This window comes from Globicephala melas, chromosome 11 (genome assembly GCF_963455315.2).
Source record: "Globicephala melas chromosome 11, mGloMel1.2, whole genome shotgun sequence".
NCBI classification, from domain to species: domain Eukaryota; kingdom Metazoa; phylum Chordata; class Mammalia; order Artiodactyla; family Delphinidae; genus Globicephala; species Globicephala melas.
The window spans coordinates 28,623,268-28,641,971 of record NC_083324.2 but is presented as its reverse complement, the minus strand read 5'-3'; the positions used below and the strand labels follow the sequence as shown (position 1 = coordinate 28,641,971).

The 18,704-nt window shown below is 39.7% G+C and overlaps 1 protein-coding gene and 1 pseudogene across 22 annotated transcripts in view; one reads left to right on the top strand and one right to left on the bottom strand.

Moving 5' to 3' along the window:
- FHIT (fragile histidine triad diadenosine triphosphatase) overlaps positions 1 to 18,704 on the bottom strand; it is a 1,458,892-nt gene that overhangs the window by 1,194,337 nt on the left and 245,851 nt on the right. The gene's annotated exons all lie outside the window — the stretch shown is intronic.
- Positions 1 to 18,704, top strand: part of LOC138842888 (tigger transposable element-derived protein 1-like) — a 58,479-nt pseudogene that overhangs the window by 39,378 nt on the left and 397 nt on the right.

Genomic DNA, 18,704 nt, shown 5'->3' with positions numbered 1-18,704 from the left:
ATTTATAGTACAATGACAGAGAGGCCAGACCATATGTGAGTAGTAGGGAATAAGTTAGCCAAGTTGGGATAGGGCCTGAGGTCAAATTGCCTTGAGAAGTAGGCAGAACTTAAACATGATATAGCAGGCAGCTCATAGCTACTACACAATCCTAAACAAGGACATAAAGTTAACATCATTTTATAGAGCCATAGCAATATGTCCACAGTTTAGCTCAGAAACAATTAGACAAGGACCAAAGGTTTTCCAGGAGGTATGATTCTTCAATGAGACAAGAGGATTGAAATGGGGTCCTTCAAGTTCTCTTTCAGCCTCCTGATTCTAGGTATTGAGTTATCTGTCCTCTGTTCTCGGTGATTTACTATATCTGATTGTAACTCTGATTCAAACATTAGGCTCTGCCTTCCTTTCCATCAGGATTTTAAAATCAATATCTTTACCTTTTATGAAATTGTGTGATGTGCTTTGAAGACTTAAGGCATCTTAGAGAGACAGGGAATGTCACCTTGTACTATCGTACCAATGTATTAAATAGTGACTTCTTTAAAAATCAAAAGCTGCTTCTTGAAATGCTATTAAATTGTAACCTATAAAAGCAGCACACAATCATCTCAATGGTACAAAAAGCAAACTTTAAATATAGTGGATGAAGTGGATGAGACTCCACACTCCCAATGCAGGGGGTCGGGGTTTGATCCCTGGTCAGGGAACTAGACCCCCGCATGCTGCAACTAAGAGTCCGCATGCTGAAACTAAGACCCAGTGCAGCTTAAATAAATAAATATTAATATATATATATATATTTTTTAAAAATTTTAAATAAATAAGAGTAGATATATGTATATGTATAACTGAGTCACTTTGCTGTACATCTGAAACACAACATTGTAAATCAACTATACTCCAATAAAAAATCAAAAAATAAATTAAATAAATAAATATAGTGGATGAGAACTGTTACAATATAAGAGAAGAATGTAATCTAGTTTGTTAGCCATTTATGTGCAACATGAAAGAAAAAATTCTCATAAAGAGTAAGCTTTACTCACCATACTTGTCAGATAGAGCACCTAACGTGTGCCAAGGACTGTGTAATACAGTGTTAAACAGAAGAATCTCTATCCAGATGGAGCTAACAATCTAGTGGGGAGGACAGACATTAAGGAAATAATCACGAATAATTAAGTAGGACAAAATAAAATGGAGGCATTCCAGGGCAATTCAAGCATAGACCCAAGCATGGAACAGATGTGGGAGACCAAGGAGCTCTCCAGGAGAAATGATATTCCATTTGAGATCCTAAGGATGAGCGTTAGCTGACTGGCAACAAAGAGGGGGAAAGAATCTTCCAGCAAGTGATCAATATAGAAGAAGGAGGAATAGTGGGGATGGGCTGGGAGCATCAAGGGCTGTTCAATAATGTTCAGCCTGGACAAGATGGTTGGGGAGAGTTGACACATCAATTTGAGCCCAATCCCTCAGAATTTTGCATTTTAAGTCTCCTGGTTCAAGATGACTTTCTAGAAAGGAGGGGCTCTTTATGAAACTGAGTATACTGAGAACCTCAAGAATCTTAAATCAATGCATTGCTTAGTATATAATCCTGACTCTAAAAGATACCTGATGAAAGTTTTTTTCAAATGCCCATGACTTTTTTTAAAGGGATTTAAGATAGTCTGGTGATAAGGCAGAGACATGACGTAGGTTTTTCTACTGAAGTCCTTGGTTTATATACCGTCCCCCCAAACCCCCGCCCAGCAGTGTTGGAAACCAACATCTGTATTTTAAGGTGTCTCTACTGGGTTTGTTGCACAGTGCACAGACAGCATGCCACATGTAGATGACAGCACAGTTCTTACTAAGAGATTTTATTCTGATGACCTTTAATCAAGCTCTTACTACATATGAGATAAGTGTCTCATATGCTGAGGGTTCTACATATATTTCTCATTTAACCTTTGTGACAACTCTAGAAGGTAGGTACAGTTATTATTCTCAGTTTATAGATGTGCCACTTGAAGCTTAGAGAAGTTAAATAATTCTTCATAGATCACACAGCATGTCAGCAGTGGAGACTCTTAACCCCTCCCCACTACTATGCAGGGAAGTTCTGCTTTTGTTCAATTCTGGCCATTTTTGCTGAGGGGGAAAAGGGTGTTTTTCCACCCTTTTTAGTTTCCCTTTGAATTACTATCTAATGGCTATTGCTACAGTGTTTAATAAGCAATGCATTATCGCTGGGCATTGGAATTAATATCATCACTCAGAGACAGCAAACAGAAGTTTGCGTTTGTGCACTGCCTAGAGGTGGAAGCTTCAATAAAAGCCTAAGGTGGAAGAGATGAATGTGCAGACTTGAATCAGAGGTAAGGGATGCAATTTGATGTGAGGTAATAAGACATTCTGCCTAGGCTAGAAGAGACACCCAATCTTTAACCACTTCTAGCCCAACCATGTGGATACAATTCTCCTAACATGGCTTTTCTTTCATCCACAGGGCATGAAAATCCCAACCCTGTCCATCACACACACACACAACTCTTGTGCATGCCCTAGGGTGCCCGGCATACAATATTTTAGGAGCAATGGGCTGCAAGTCCCTTTGACAAAGCTTGCTTGGGGCCTAGGAATTTTAATCTATATCCACAAACTGAAGACGTTTATATTAAAAACTTCCTACCAATTCAGCAATAGCTAGGAGAACGGCGACTGTAATTTACAGGAACTGGCCTGCAGCCTTCCAAATGGCAAAGCAGCAGCAGAAGTTAAGGAGCAGCTTGTTCCTAAAGATCTTCACATTGACCCCATGCATTAAGCAGAACAAAGGATCATTAATGATTCCAAGGTATGTCATATTAGAATGAGGTGGTGGTGATGAGAGAGCATCTACTTTTGCTATCCTTGTAACATTTCTTATTTTTAAACTCCAGTATAAAAGTATGTGTTAATTTGTATGATTTGTTTCACATGCTATGCTATGCTCCAGGCTGGACATATATATGAGATGGTTTCCCCATTCTAGTATTTCATAAAGGGAAATAAAAAAAACAAAACAATAAACAATGACAACAAGAAAAGAACCACTTTCCAGAACCGTCTGGTTAGTTCTGACATTTGGAAAATTGCTTTATTGCCAGAAGTCAATTTCTGCGATTGTGAGCATGTTTGCACACATAAAATTAATAATGTGCATAGCTCCCCTCCCCTAGCCAATTTATCTCAGGCAGATTGGACCCCTCAGCCTATAAAGTCACATTTTTCAATTAAGATTTTCTTCCTTTATAAAATACACAAGGAAATATCTCATAGAGCCCCAGGAATCTTGGAAATGCACACTTACTCATTCCTTCACTCGTTCAGTCAGTATTTGTGGAAAACAAAGTGTCAGACTCTTTTCTAGGACCTGAGAACCGAGGTTAGATAAAACAGACACGTACATAATCCATTAAAATAAGTCTGGGTGTAGTAAGTGTTAGGAAGGAAATCAAGTAAGGCAATGTGACAGAGAGACAGGTCCTTCGTAATGGGTGGTCAGGAAAAGACTCTCTAGGAAGGTGACATTTGAGCTGAGAGCTGGCTGACAAGAAGGAGCCAGAAGAGTGCTCTGGGCAGAGAGAATGGCAAAACAGGAGAGCCAATGACAGGAACGAGCCTGGCTGTTCCAGAGCAGGTGAAGTTCAGTGTGGCCAGAGGGCACGAGGGAGGGCTGGGGGAGGGGAGATAAGGTCCAGGTGGGAGGTGGAAGTAGACGGGTTGTGGGGTGCCCTGGGGGCCATGGTACAGACTTCGGGTTCTGCATCAACAACGAGCAGAGCCACTGAAGTCCTAAAGCTGAGGCATGATGGATTCCAACATTTTAAAATCTACAGCTGCTTCTTTTGGTCATGGAGGAAGAAAATGGACAAAATTGTGTTCCACTCAAAGGTGTCAGTTCCTTATAGATCCTAAGGATCCTGTCTTTGTCAGTATGTACAGTGATTAAGAACACAGTGTGGGTCAGGAAACTAGGTTTGAATCCTTGCTCTGCCATTAATGTGCCGTGTAGTCTTAGGGAATCCATTTAACTTACTAAAGGCTTCATTTCTCCATGTAAAACCTGTGACAATAATTCCTCCCAGGGTCTTGGTGAGAATTAAATGAGACACTACTCACAACACAGAGTAGCACTAGTGCCTGGCACGTGGTACGTGTTCAGGGAATAACAGCTGTTAGTAGTAGTAGTATTACTATTAGGAAGAAGAGAGGGAAGGATGAGGTGGAGGACTAAGCAATTACCCATATCCTTTAGGGTAGAATACAAACCTACTGGAGACAGGATGGAGGTTTCCATCAGCATAGAGCATCTCTGTGCTCCAGGGTCCCTGCATGAGTACTGAGCATGGTAGAATCTGAACCAAAATAGAATTTTTTAAAAACTGGGAACAATCCAAATGCTCACAAACAGGAACATGGATCAATAAAACGTGGTCTATTAATGCAATGAAATACTCCATGGAAACAAAAAGAATGAACTGGCACTCCCAACAACATGGATGAATCTTACAAATATGTTCTTGAAAGAAGCTAGAAAGGAGAGGCTACATGCTGTGTGATTCCATTTATATGAAGTTCAAGAACCGGCGAAACTAATTGTTGTTGATATCAAAATAGTATAGTTACCTCTTGAGGGAGTGTATTTGGAAAACATTTGGAAGAAGAACAAAAGAGCCTGCTGGGGAGCTTTAAAAGGTTCTCTACCTTGATCTAGACGATGGTTACACAGAGATATATATGTATTTAAAAATAACATCAAACTGTAAACTTAAGATCAGCATACTTTATAAACTTCTACGGTGTGTATGTTTTACCTTAATAATTTTAAAATATAACTTCAGGGGATCAGAGTTAGCTAAATAAACAAATGCTGACTGCTCTATTTTTTAAATAAATTTATTTATTTATTTATTTTTGGCTGCGTTGGGTCTTCGTTGCTGCACGTGGGCTTTCTCTAGTTGCGGTTAGGGGGACTACTCTTTGTTGCGGTGCGTGGGCTTCTCATTGCGCTGGCTTCTCTTGTTGCGGAGCATGGGCTCTAGACACACAGGCTTCAATAGTTGTGGCTCACGGGCTTAGTTGCTCCATGGCATGTGGGTCTTCCCAGACCAGGGATTGAACCCATGTCCCCTGCATTGGCAGGCGGATTCTTAACCACTGCACCACCAGGTAAGTCCCTGACTGCGCTATTTGAGAGAAGTCTAACCTCAGGACCATTTGGGAGCCTGTTAATTCCCAAAGCTGCTTCCCCGTTTCTGTATTAAACAGCTCTACCCATACTTTCAGCCACAGGGAAGGCAACTAACCACAGGGAACAGATGAAGAAAAGTTCAGCTTAGTTGCAGGACAACCAGAAAGCATGTCAAACTATGGCCATGACCAGCTTCTCAAAACCACTTCAGTGATTGCCAATGCCTTCTTCATGCCTTATCTTTCATTTGTGCTGAATTAGTCTACATGACATGAAAGTTCAAGGGGGCAAGGTCCCTTCTTTTCTATATGAGAAATATACCTCAGGTACCTGGGTGCTCTATAAAGAATAAAAATAATAACAGGAGACTATGGAACAATTGAAGTGCAGACCATATGTTTAAACAGCACTTTCTGGCATTTTAATAAGGGAAACTCAGAGGGCTTCCAGCATAGAAAAAGAATCCAAATGGAATTATTTCATTTTCCTGACAGAGCACCCCAACCTGCAATACAAGAGTCATTAAATCTCATCATGTGGCGTTAAAAAATGCTTTTCAGCTAAGATCAGCCAAAAATGTGCCCAGGGCAAATTTTTATGACCATATCATCACAACCTGAAATTCAGATCGGTAGACTAGCTAGAAATATATGCTCACTAGAACAGTTCTGAGTTTTTCTGCATCTATCTCAGTGAAAAATGGGAGCAAAAGAAAGCTTATTTTTCCTGGAAAAACACTATCAAATAATAAAACAATCCAGGACCAGTTTTCGCAAAGTAATAACAGGTCATACATAATTGATTGCCTTTAGTCTGCATCTCCGGGTATTACAAATCATAGTTACTAGAGCTTCAACCAAAGTTACTTTCATTCCACATTCAGGCTGTCCATTCTGGCACTGCCAGAAACTACCTTAGCGACTCTATTGCACACTTTACTGCGTTGTTCTTTAGTTTCTTCTTCAGTGAAGTTTTCACATTCCCAACAATGTTACACATCCTTCTCTCTGTATGTTCACCCACTCTCTCTGATGGTAGGCAAAAGGTAAATTCCTCTAGAAGTGAACTGATTTAGACTTACGATCTCACCTCGGGCTGGCAAGGGACTATGAACTACCCCAAGAGATAAAACATTTTCCTGTGAAATCATATCCTAAGTCCCTCCATTAAAACCCTAGAACTGCACTGAGAGCAGGAGAGATATACTAAAATTATCCCAACTCCTTGGTTTCCCAAACACTGAGCAGCTGTATCCATAAAAAAAGAATAAATAATTCATTCCAAAACTCTCTTTCTTTGCACAGCCCAGGGCTTACAGCATTAGTTGCAGGAGAAGGTATGAATCGGGGCTTAGAAAGTTTGAGTTGTGCCTTGGCCACCACAGGAACCATACCCCTCTGCCTGACTTTCCCTCTGTAAGTAAGGCTAATGACCTAGACCTGGGCTGCCCATTACGGTAGCCATGAGCCACACATGTCTATTTAGCAACAGAAATGTGACTAGTTTGAACTGATATACGCTGGGAGTATAAAATATACACAGGATTTTGAAGACTTACTACTAAAAAAAGAATACAAAATATGTCTCAATAATTTAAAAATATTGATTACATGTTGAAATGATAATATTTTGGATATATTAGGTTAAATAAAATATATATTGAAATTAATTCTACCTCCTTCCTTTTACTTTTTTAACGTGGCCATCAGTTTTTTTTTTTCATTATATATGTGGCTCACATTGTATTTCATTTGTATAGCACTGATCTAGATCATTCTGAATTGCTATCAGGACTAAGAGTCTCGCCTTGTGGAAATGGTGAATTGCAATCCTAACAGTGTATATAGACATGTTTTGTATGTCTTGAAAGATAGAGAATAAAGAAGAGGCAGTAACATAATCACCAAGTGTATTACGTTTCATTATGCTTACACGTTCCTAAGCACATTTCAAAAAGATTTTTAAAAGACAGAGAAAAAGCATGGTGTAGTCCCTTATCCTCCTGAAACAGTAATGACACTGAAAATGAACTTTGAAATCAAACCATCTTAAATCTGAATTCTGCCTCTATACCCTCAGTTTCCCCATTTGTGAAAAGAAAAATACATATACCTACTTTTTAAAAAATTAAATGAGATAATATAGATTAATGCTTAAAATATCATTGAGCACTGAGGGAATGGAAAAGATTTTGGCATTGGACATGTGGAGCCAGGAGGTGGAGGGACACTGAGATAGAAATGCTCATTAAGGAACTGGAAATCTGAGCCTGGAGATCAATAGACAAATGAATAGATAAAATCACTTCAACCAGTCTGCACAACAGGAATTGCAAACTCGGGAGTACTCCGGAGCCAGACAGGTGAGAAAATAAGTGAAACCAGTTGTGTGGGTAAGTGTATGTGTATGGTCATGTGGAGAGCACACACCCCATCTAAACCACACAGCTACAGCTCAGATCCAGCCAATTTGGGCCATGAGGGTATAATAATGGTACAGTGTGGTCAGATTTTCCAATTTTTAAAGAGATTCTAGAAATTCAGATTTTTTAATGTTTAGAAAAAATTTTAAAGGCACTCATTGCAGACAGATTTCATGGGAAAATAGTTTAATACATCTGCTGCCTAGAAGGTCAAAGAGATAACTTGTTAGACTCCTACCATATGAAAGTTAGTGGAGATCTCAAATGGAATTCCCCCTAGCCCCAATACATCTGAGCTGCCAAAGCTGGAGAGGGAGATTTACCTCTCTCTCCTCTTAGCTCCTCATGCAGCAAGAACCCAGTTGCCACAGCTACAGCTGTCCCAGGGGTCTTTCTCTCTCTCTCTCCCAGACCCTGACCTGGATGTTATGTAGAATGTTTCAAAGAGAGCTGCAAAGTCACTTGGACTCTGCAGGAGACACGTGACATAATCCAAGGCGCTACTCTGGCTATTATTCACTGCCTACTTTAGATCTCTCTGGAATATTGTCTGTTTCAATTTCAGACTCTCTCTGCTACCCATTTGGGTAAATAAATTACCACACTGTATAAATGTGTACAATCTGTAAACCTGGAAGAACTGCCTTGCAGAATAATTTTTTAAATATCATACTTCAAAAAAATACTAGTGGCCTCTCTATATCTATTGTTAGAAAGTAAAAGGACTTATACCCGAAAAATTAAAATTACAGTAGCTACTCTCTCCTCAAGTAGGTGATTCTTAGGAAATGCATTTGAAAGAGGATGACTTCCCAGTGAACACTTTAATTTTAATTTAACCTTCCCAGAAAATGAAGTGCTTTGTGTAGATTCTTTTGGTTTTATTTAAGGCATAAAAATTAGTTCTAAGCTGTGATAACTGTGAGCTTAGGAATGTAATCATTCTAAGCACCACTTCTGACTTGCTTATAAACCCTACAGATCCTGAGTTGCTGTTTATTGCTAATTTGAAGTTGGCAAGTTATTTAACTGTGAAGCTGAACTTCAAGTCGGAGTGTGGTGAGATGGTTGGAGGTCGATTGTTTGGTATTGCTTTCAACAGGTTACCCAAAGGCTGGATGCATGACCCAAAGGCTGGATGCATGGCATGGTGCAAGGAGGTTTCTGGGTATGTGCTTCTCTAACTATTAATCTTCTTAATTAAAATGGGAACAATGACATGTTCTGAGGGTGGAATAAAATATTACATTAAACTATATCTCTGGGCTTCCCTGGTGGCGCAGTGGTTGAGAGTCCGCCTGCCGATGCAGGGGGACACGGGCTCGTGCCCCGGTCTGGGAAGATCGCACATGCCGCGGAGCAGCTGGGCCCGTGAGCCATGGCCGCTGAGCCTGCACGTCCAGAGCCTGTGCTCCGCAACGGGAGAGGCCACGGCAGTGACAGGCCCGCGTACCGCAAAAAACACAAAACAAAACAAAACTATATCTCTACCTTTTGAAACCAATCACAGATAGGACAGACAATCACAGCTCCTATCATTCACGTTTCTGATTTTGGTCTTAATTGTGGCTTTTGGTTGTTGCTATGAGGACCCAACCTAAATATCATTGCTTATATTTTATCGTTTAAAGAAAAATAAGGGAGCCAAGGTTTTGCCCATGAAAAATCTTGATGTCCATAATATAGTAGGTAAAGTATTTCTAAACTCTTTAGAATTATGTGTTTGAATCCATGACAACACACCTACATATACATATAATCAACATCAACCAAAGTGACTATGGCATTTTTTTCTTCCTTTATAATAAACAGAGGTCCCTGGAAATGTTTTAAGAAAAATGAATTCATATCTATACTTAAGTATAGGCATATTTGAATTGAGATTTCCTTGAACAAAGTTATAATTTTCAAACACCACCATGCCTAAAACATATGAGTATTCAGATACTGAAATTATTGAAAATTAAGTTATTAAAACTTTCAGAATATACCTGTACTTCGTGTAATTAATATTTTTCAGTAATTCAAGAAACAGATAAAAAAATTTCGCTCTAATTTTAACTTACTATAATTTCCATTTGAGAAACAATCTAGAAATTATCACCTGCCTGAATATTTTTGGAGTAGAAAAGATGACACAGTGCTGACCTGTGGGCTGACTCAGGTCCCAAGACGCATGTTGTAGGAACCCTTTGGCTGTTGTTGTGGTTCTTTATTCTAGGGTCCCCAACGCCCGGGCCAAGGACCGTTACATGTCTGCAGCCTCTTAGGAACCAGGCCGCATAGCAGGAGGTGAGTGGCGGGCCAGCGAGGGACGCTTCATCTGCCGCTCCCCATCACTCACATTACCTCCTGAACCATCCCTCCCCCACCCCATATCCGTGGAAAAATTGTCTTCCAGAAAACAGGTCCCTGGTGCCAGAAAGATTGGGGACCACTGCTTTATTCATCCATTCAAGAGCCTGTACTAGCACATTGTGTAATAGCAGGCACCTTGCTAGATTTTGGGACACAACAATAATCCCTGCCCTCAGGCACGTTACAATCTTCTTCACTCAGCATCTAATGGATCCAAAGCCAGGGAATAGAAGCACCTCACAGCCACAGACTGCAACAAGGAAAAATAAAATGCTACTACCACCCGGTGTTTGTGTGTCTGTCTCTTTGCTTCTTTTAGGAGGTGGTGATATTTTTACATAAAAATCTGAATTTCTGGCTTCTTTCTTTAAAACAAAAAAAATCAGATCTTAGCATACTAGACCAGAAATCCCCCTTGGCAACAGCTCACTGGAGCCAGGTGGTAGTGTTGTACTTCCCAGATCACTGCATGTGCGTTCTCTAGTTCACCAATGTTCCCATCACTCCCGTTAGGTTCACACATCACTCAGTTCTATTATCCACTTGGTCCTCATATTACAGTATTGAGTGTTGCCCCTCCTAAAAATGACTAGCAGTCAGAGAGCCTGGCTATAGCCTTGGGTCTGCTATTTACTAAATATGTGACCTAGGATGAATGACTTAACCCACTGACCCTCAGCTTTCAGTTTTCTCTTCTGAAAAAAAAAAGACAAAAATTAAAGATAATAAGACGAAACAAACCAACTTTGCTTTCTGCGCATGGCAATCGTGAATCTCCAAAGAGAAATCTATAGAACGGTTTCAAAATCTGGGAAGCACTGACCAAAGAGTTAGCCTTGTCGTAATTATATTTTCAGAAAAAAAAAATCTAGAAAGTCAGAAATAACAGCCTGTGTCTGATTATTACTGTAAAGACCACAAAGTATTCTCAACTGAATCGAATCTCACATGACTTCTATGTGACAAATATTACTTTATCCATTTTGTAGATGAAGAAAACCCAGGCTCAAGGGCTTCCCTGGTGGCGCAGTGGTTGAGAGTCCGCCTGCCGATGCAGGGGACACGGGTTCGTGCCCCAGTCCGGGAGGACCCCACATGCCACGGAGCAGCTGGGCCCGTGAGCCATGGCCGCTGAGCCTGCACGTCCGGAGCCTGTGCTCCGCAACGGGAGAGGCCACAACAGTGAGAGGCCCGCGTACCACAAAAAAAAAAAAAAAAAGAAAACCCAGGCTGAAAAGGATCAAGGGACATGCTCCATCATAATATTTTTATCAAGTCCACTTTCAAGATTGTTACCATAATTTTAATACCCATGAAGAGACCATGAACAACTGATACCACAGAATGGAAGACTAACCAGTAAGCTGAGCCATCTTTTTCCAAGGACAAACTCCAGAGAAGGAGTACAGACAGTTTTTGAAGGGGAACACTTTTCAGAGGATATTATATGTTGTAATATCAGGGAAATATCTTGAATAAATATTTATAATTGACACTCATATAGACTTTTAATAAACTGGAAGGGTTAACGATTTTGAGGATGTACTCTCTTATTAAATGTTTCTCAACATTATATCATTTTCTTGGAGACTGTTATCAGTAAGGAGGTATTCAGTAACCTCTATGAGAAACAAATGCCCTTAATTTTATTAAAATCTACTTATATTAACCCCCTCCTTACCTTCTATTTTAGCCCATTTGAACCATACTGCAGTTCAGAAAGAAATATGAGAATGGACCTGGCTTACTTTCACCTTTTCAAGAAGACCTTGATATAGTAAAAAGTCTGATTTAAACATGAAGTAAAGATTTATCACTTACCTTTCAGAAAAGACTCACCATAGGAACAGTAGGCCTTTCTAATGCATTTACATTTTTAATATGCTTACAAAAATTCAATTTAATGGTGTCTTTAGGTACACATTTACTGAATAAAATCAAATATATATTATCTTCATAATAACTTTTTAAAAAAATGCAATGGACTTATTTAAGTTTCTTCCATGGTTCACCGTAATTTAGGTAGAGAAAATTCTAAATGAACAAGCACAGGAGTGACTTTAAAGTACGTAGGAGATCTCCACGTAGTTAATTTAGAAGCACTGTGGGAAATAAATCAGGAGATATGTGAAAGAGTAACCAGTTCTTGGTGGGAGGTAAACATGAGTGAGTAATGTGCAACCTACTGTTTACACACTGCAATCAGCTGGTTGCTAAGAAAAAAGCTTAAAGATAATGGCACTGCCACTACCATGGTTTTGTTCTAAACTTCTGAATTAAGCAGAGAAACTCAGACTAGAATGCCACATGGAGAACACGGTGCCAGGGACCATACACTTAGCATGCTAGAACTAAATGTTAACAGCAACTGCAGAAGATGTGACTGCAGACTCAAATAAACTTTCTGAAACAGTCATCTACAAAACTGGCTGTGTTTGGTGATCACGCTTCATGAAAAGAGATAGGTCCAAGAAATCTATAAGAATTGTAAGCCACAGTTTACAAATTTCAAAAACGGGGGAGAAGTGTTTAGCATCCCAGCTTTTTATTCTTCCAAGTGAAGATTCTGAAAACAAATAGCATTTCCATCTAGTGTGGCCATCGCTTCATTATAAGAATAAATAAAAACATCCTAGTTCTAGGAGAACTAGATTTCTTTCCATGGACAATTTCATTTAGGAAAAGACAGCAGAAAACCTACAGAAAAGAAAACTTTTAAGGCAGGTTGGGTTCCCCAGCAACAGACTCTTCACACATTTATCTTGAAGGAGGTTTTTAAAGGAGTGCTTTGGGGATCAACATCTATAGAAAAAAAGGGAGGGAGAGAAAGGAAGCAGAATTGGCAGAAGTTCCAATGGTAACTTGTGGGGAATAATGAACATGGGCTGTCGTGTTTTGGGGTGAGAGGGCAGGGTCCTTTATACCCTCCAGTGTTGAGTTACTGGAGATAGACCACCTCATGAAAGAGATGTGCCTTTGAAAGAGGGCTGTCTGTGGGCAGCATCCCCAGCAGGCGGGGTAATGAGTCCTTAGCTCCTGAAGGAGGATCTGGGCAATGCATCAGAGTCCATACAACACTTTTGTCCCAAACTAGTGAAAATATTTTCAAGCACTGGCATTAAAGACAGTCACCTTTAAGCCTTTAATCTTAAGAGGTCACCATAATGCAAAGGCCACTTAAGATAACAATGGTAAAAAGTAAAAGCTTACAATGCTCTCATATTGTCAGATAACATCTGCAGGAAAATCATTCCTATTGCTTTTTGATACAAAATGACTTCTTAAGTATCATATCTAAAAGGTGGTTCTAGAAAAAGATGCTGTGAATTCATTTTTCTCTGCTCTACTCATTTTTCCCTCTAAATACAACTAAATACCCTGGAAATTATTCATCAGAAAATGATAAAAGAACTCTGAAACCTGGAAAAAAGGTCACTGGCTAGGGACCTCAGAACTTGGAGGACAACAATGTGGTGAGTCCCCTGGTTTTCTGTTTATTTCCCATATACCTTGGACTGGGCACCAGAGCAGGAAGAGCCTGCTCTCTCTAGCTAAAGGACCAGAAAAGGGGAAGCCTAATAGAAACCCAGTGAGAAGCCCTAGTCTCTGAGGCACCAATGGGCAGTCTGATCTGGAAGCAGCAGCAGTGAAGTCCTAGGCTGACCTCATTACATATCTGACAAAAGACTAGTATCTAGAATATATAAAGAATTCTCAAAACTCAATAGCAAAAAAACAAAACAGCAACAACAAAAATCCAATTAGAAAATGGGGAAAAGACAAGAAGAGATATTTCACCAAAGAGCATAGGCAGGTGGCAAGCACATGAAAAGACGTACAACATCATTAGCCATTAGAGAAATGCAATTTAAAACCATGATAAGACAATAACAAAAAAAAAACAACCCAATCCAAAAATGGGCAGAAGACCTAAATAGACATTTCTCCAAAGAAGATGTACAGATGGCCAAGAAGCACATGAAAGAATGCTCAACATCATTAATCATTAGAGAAATGCAAATCAAAACTACAATGAGATATTATCTCACACCAGTCAGAATGGCCATCATCAAAAAATCTACAAACAATAAATGCTGGAGAGGGTGTGGAAAAAAGGGAACCCTCTTACACTGTTGGTGGGAATTTAAATTGGTACAGCCACTATGGAGAACAGTATGGAGGTTCCTTAAGAAACTACAAATAGAACTACCATATGACCCAGCAATCCCACTCCTGGGCATATACCCTGAGAAAACCATAATTCAAAAAGAGTCATGTACCAAAATGTTCATTGCAGCTCTATTTACAATAGCCCAGAGATGGAAACAACCTAAGTGCCCATCATCAGATGAATGGATAAAGAAGATGTGACACATATATACAATGGAACATTACTCAGCCATAAGAAGAAATGAAATTGAGCTATTTGTAATGAGGTGGATAGACCTAGAGTCTGTCATACAGAGTGAAGTAAGTCAGAAAGAGAAAGACAAATACCGTATGCTAACACATATATATGGAATTTAAGAAAAAAAAATGTCATGAAGAACCTAGGGGTAGACAGGAATAAAGAGACAGACATACTAGAGAACGGACTTAAGGATATGGGGAGGGGGAAGGGTGAGCTGTGACAAAGCGAGAGAGAGGCATGGACATATATACACTACCAAACGTAAGGTAGATAGCTAGTGGGAAGCAGCCGCATAGCACAGGGAGATCAGCTCGGTGCTTTGTAACCACCTGTAGGGGTGGGATAGGGAGGCTGGGAGGGAGGGAGACGCAAGAGGGAAGAGATATGGGAACATATGTATATGTATAACTGATTCACTTTGTTATAAAGCAGAAACTAACACACCATTGTAAAGCAATTATACCCCAATAAAGATGTTAAAACATAAATAAATAAAGTAAAACCATGATAAGATACCACTATATACCTTTCAGAATGGCAAAAATTAAAACAGTGATAACATCAAATGCTGGTGAGGATGCAGAGAAACCGAATGACTCATACATAGCTGGTGGGAATGTAAAATGGTACAGTGATTTCGGAAAAAAATTTGGTGGTTCCTTTTAAAATTAAAAATGGACTTATCATATGACCCAGCAATTGTACTTAGGCAATTGTACTCTTATCCCAGAGCAATGAAAACTTATTCTCATGCAGAAGTTTGTACATGGATGCTTACAGCAGCTTATTTGTAATAGCCAAAAAGTAGAAAGTATCCAAACATACTTCAACAGGTGAATGTTTAAACAAACTGCAGTACATCCGTAACATGGAACAATATTTAGCAATTTTTAAAAAGCCAATCTCAAAAGGATACATACTGCACAGTTAGTTTTATATAACATTCATGAAATATAAAAATTATCAAGATCAAGAACAGATTAGCAGTTGCTAGTGGTTGGGGATGATGTGAGGGGATGGGTGTGGCTATGAAGGAGTAGAAGGAAGGAGTCTTGGGATGATGGTACAGGTAAGTATCTTTTTTTTTTTTTTTTTTTTTTGGCGATACGCGGGCCTCTCACTGTTGTGGCCTCTCCCGTTGCGGAGCACAGGCTCCGGACGCGCAGCCTCAGCGGCCATGGCTTACGGGCCCAGCCACTCCGCGGCATGTGGGATCCTTCCGGACCGGGGCACGAACCCGTGTTCCCTGCATCGGCAGGCAGACTCTCAACCACTGCGCCACCAGGGAAGCCCCAGGTAAGTATCTTGATTGTGCTGGTGATTGCATGAAACTACACGTGATAAAACTGCATAGAACTACACTTACACACGTAATATACATAAACACACACAAAATGCCTGTATAACTGGTAAAATCTGAATAAGCTCTACAGATTATACCAGTGTCAATTTCCTGGTTTTTGTATTGTACTATAGTTAAGCAAGATATTATCATTGGGGGAAGCTGGGCAAGGGGTCCACAGGACCTCCTTGTGTATTTCTTTACTACTTCCTCTGAATCTATAATTATTTCCAAATTTAATTTTTTAAAAATCAGACCTACTGATTACTCAGAGTAAAAATTCCAAATCTAGGTATTGTTTCCTCTGCAGTTTACCCAGCATCTGCACTGATCATTGGAAGCAGATCATGAGCACATCTCAGATGCCCATACTTCCAATAACCTCTCCAATCCCCAGGCTCAATTCCCTCCTCTAGGCCCCTTCTTAGAGTTTAAAGAAGGGAACTAGCAGGGTGGGAACCCCCTCAATGGCTTAGCAAAACTCTATGCCAGTTCTCAGGTTGTCCTCAACTCTGCTATGGCTCTATTCCACTTCTGTTGTCATCATTTTCTCCACGTCTGATGCATCAGGGTTGCTGCTGAAAAAGGTTTGGTTGCAGCCTTTCCTCATCAAAAATAGACCAGTTTTGGGCTTCCCTGGTGGCACAGTGGTTAAGAATCCGCCTGCCAATGCAGGGGACACGGGTTTGAGCCCTGGTCCGGGAAGATCTCACATGTCGTGGAGCAGCTAAGCCCATGCACCACAACTACTGAGCCTGCACTCTAGAGCCCACGAGCCACAACTGCTGAAGCCCGAGTGCCTAGAGTTCATGCTCCGCAACAAGAGAAGCCACTGCAATGAGAAGCCCACGCACAGCAACAAAGACCCAACACAGCCAAAAAAATAATTAATTAATTGATTTTTACAAATAGACCAATTGTGATTGCTTGTGGCATTTTATAGTGATATGTACAAAACAAACAAACAAACCCTAAAGCATGGCAGAAGGTCCTTAGGCTTTTATATAAATAATTTACTCTATATAAATTCCCCTAAGATAAATTTGTGTCAGTCTACAGAAAGTGTCTCTCTCAGGGGACTCATACCAGTTGTATTTCAGCACACTGATAGCCATTTGCAATTTGCAAAGAAAAAAATATATCTTTTATATCTGAAGGGGAACACCACACTGTTATTCCTTTGTAAGATTAAGAAATATATTCTAGTTTAAAAGTTAGCTGTATTCTTACTCTTTTTACAAACTAGACTTTAAAACACAGCCAGTAAATTGACCAAGCACTACCGCTTTTATCCTTCTGATATGTAAGCCTATCAAAACATTAGTGATAAAAAAAACAATTAGTGATGAAAACCTTCATTTAAAAAATCCTGTTATTCAATTATAATATGCATTTCACTACCACACTGTATTTATGACCCTTAAAAGTCAAAGCTGGAACTGCTCTAATACTGATTTCTTCAGTGCTTATCATTAATTAAAAAGTAAAAAACTATTACCAGGGTATCTGCAATCAGGCTTTTAAAGTAAGAAACATCAATATCCAGTAATTGAGAACATTTGGGAACAAATTTTAATCAGCAAAAACTCAGGAGAGAAAAGGAAAATGTTCTGTATTATTTCAAATTGTAACCAGATCAGTATATGCTACTGATATATTACAACTGCCCATGCCTCCAAGGCATCTATCCAATTTTTCTCCTCTAGCAGATGCCAAAAAAAAAAATACAGTCAGACTCGTCCATTTATATAATGTTTACATATATAACACATCAGCAATATATTGTTTGAGGTTTTATGGAAGCCAACGTCAAGAAGCAAAATGTGTTCTGCCACTGTACTTCAGTTCCTGCTCATCCTTAGAGGTGGGCAGATGGATCATTAAATTATGGCTGTGCTAAGTACCTACTAAAGCATAGTGATGTACTTGTGTCAAGGGCACATAGATGAACAAAATAGTTCCCACCCTAAAGGAGTGCAAAATCTAGTATTGGAGCCACATGGAGAGTCTGCAAATGAAAGAACTCAAGCACAGAGTGTGTCCACGGTGAAAGGGAAGTCCTTAACATCAGTTGAGACTGATAAAAATAGAAAAGAATAGTGGTAATAGCAAGAATGGTCTGAGTGTCTTTGGCTCCCTAATCCACTCTACCAGCATCCACCAAGTCACCTCAAATAAACAAATCTATTTGTTATGTACCTGTTAGGTACCTGCAGTTTCAAAAAATGTCCTCTAGCTTCCCCATATCTATCAGTCAGGGTCCCAGCAGGACACAGATGGCCCACTCTAATTAAAATAGATTGAGGAGGGTTTAATAAAAGAGACCATTTACAAAACTTTGGGTAGTATACACAGAAATGATAAGGAATAGCCAACACTCTGGAGTTATTATCATCCTTAGCTGTAAAAGGAGAAGGGAAAGGAGCAGTGCCCAGAACCTAGAAGGAGAAGGTCTGGTTGGGAGTTAATATTAAGAAGAGATTTAGATAGAGGAACACAGCTAGACCAAGTAAGAGCCATTGGGAGGGATCCAAGGCAACTAATACCCTGACCTCACTCTCCTCCGTTCCTCTGATCTCGTTTGGGTTTCCAACTGGCCAGAAGGCAAAAAATCCACTGATGAAGTCCATATAGATGAACAGATGGAAGAGAATAGAGTTCCTGATTCCCACTGTTGAGAAAATCAGGAGCTACCAACTGCCTAGGGCGGAGAGTTGCTCTGAAATTTAAATGATATAAGGCATATTATGCAAACAAACACAACCTCAAACATAGCACATGAATGAGAAATGGAAGTTATTAAATATTTAATAAGGATTTTCTTCATTATACAATTCAATTTAGCAATTATCTATGCCTCCTATCATTTTCTCTCCACACGAAAGGTACACAGGAAGGGGAGAGAAACCGACATTTCTGGAGTGACTACTACATTTGCAGCACAGTG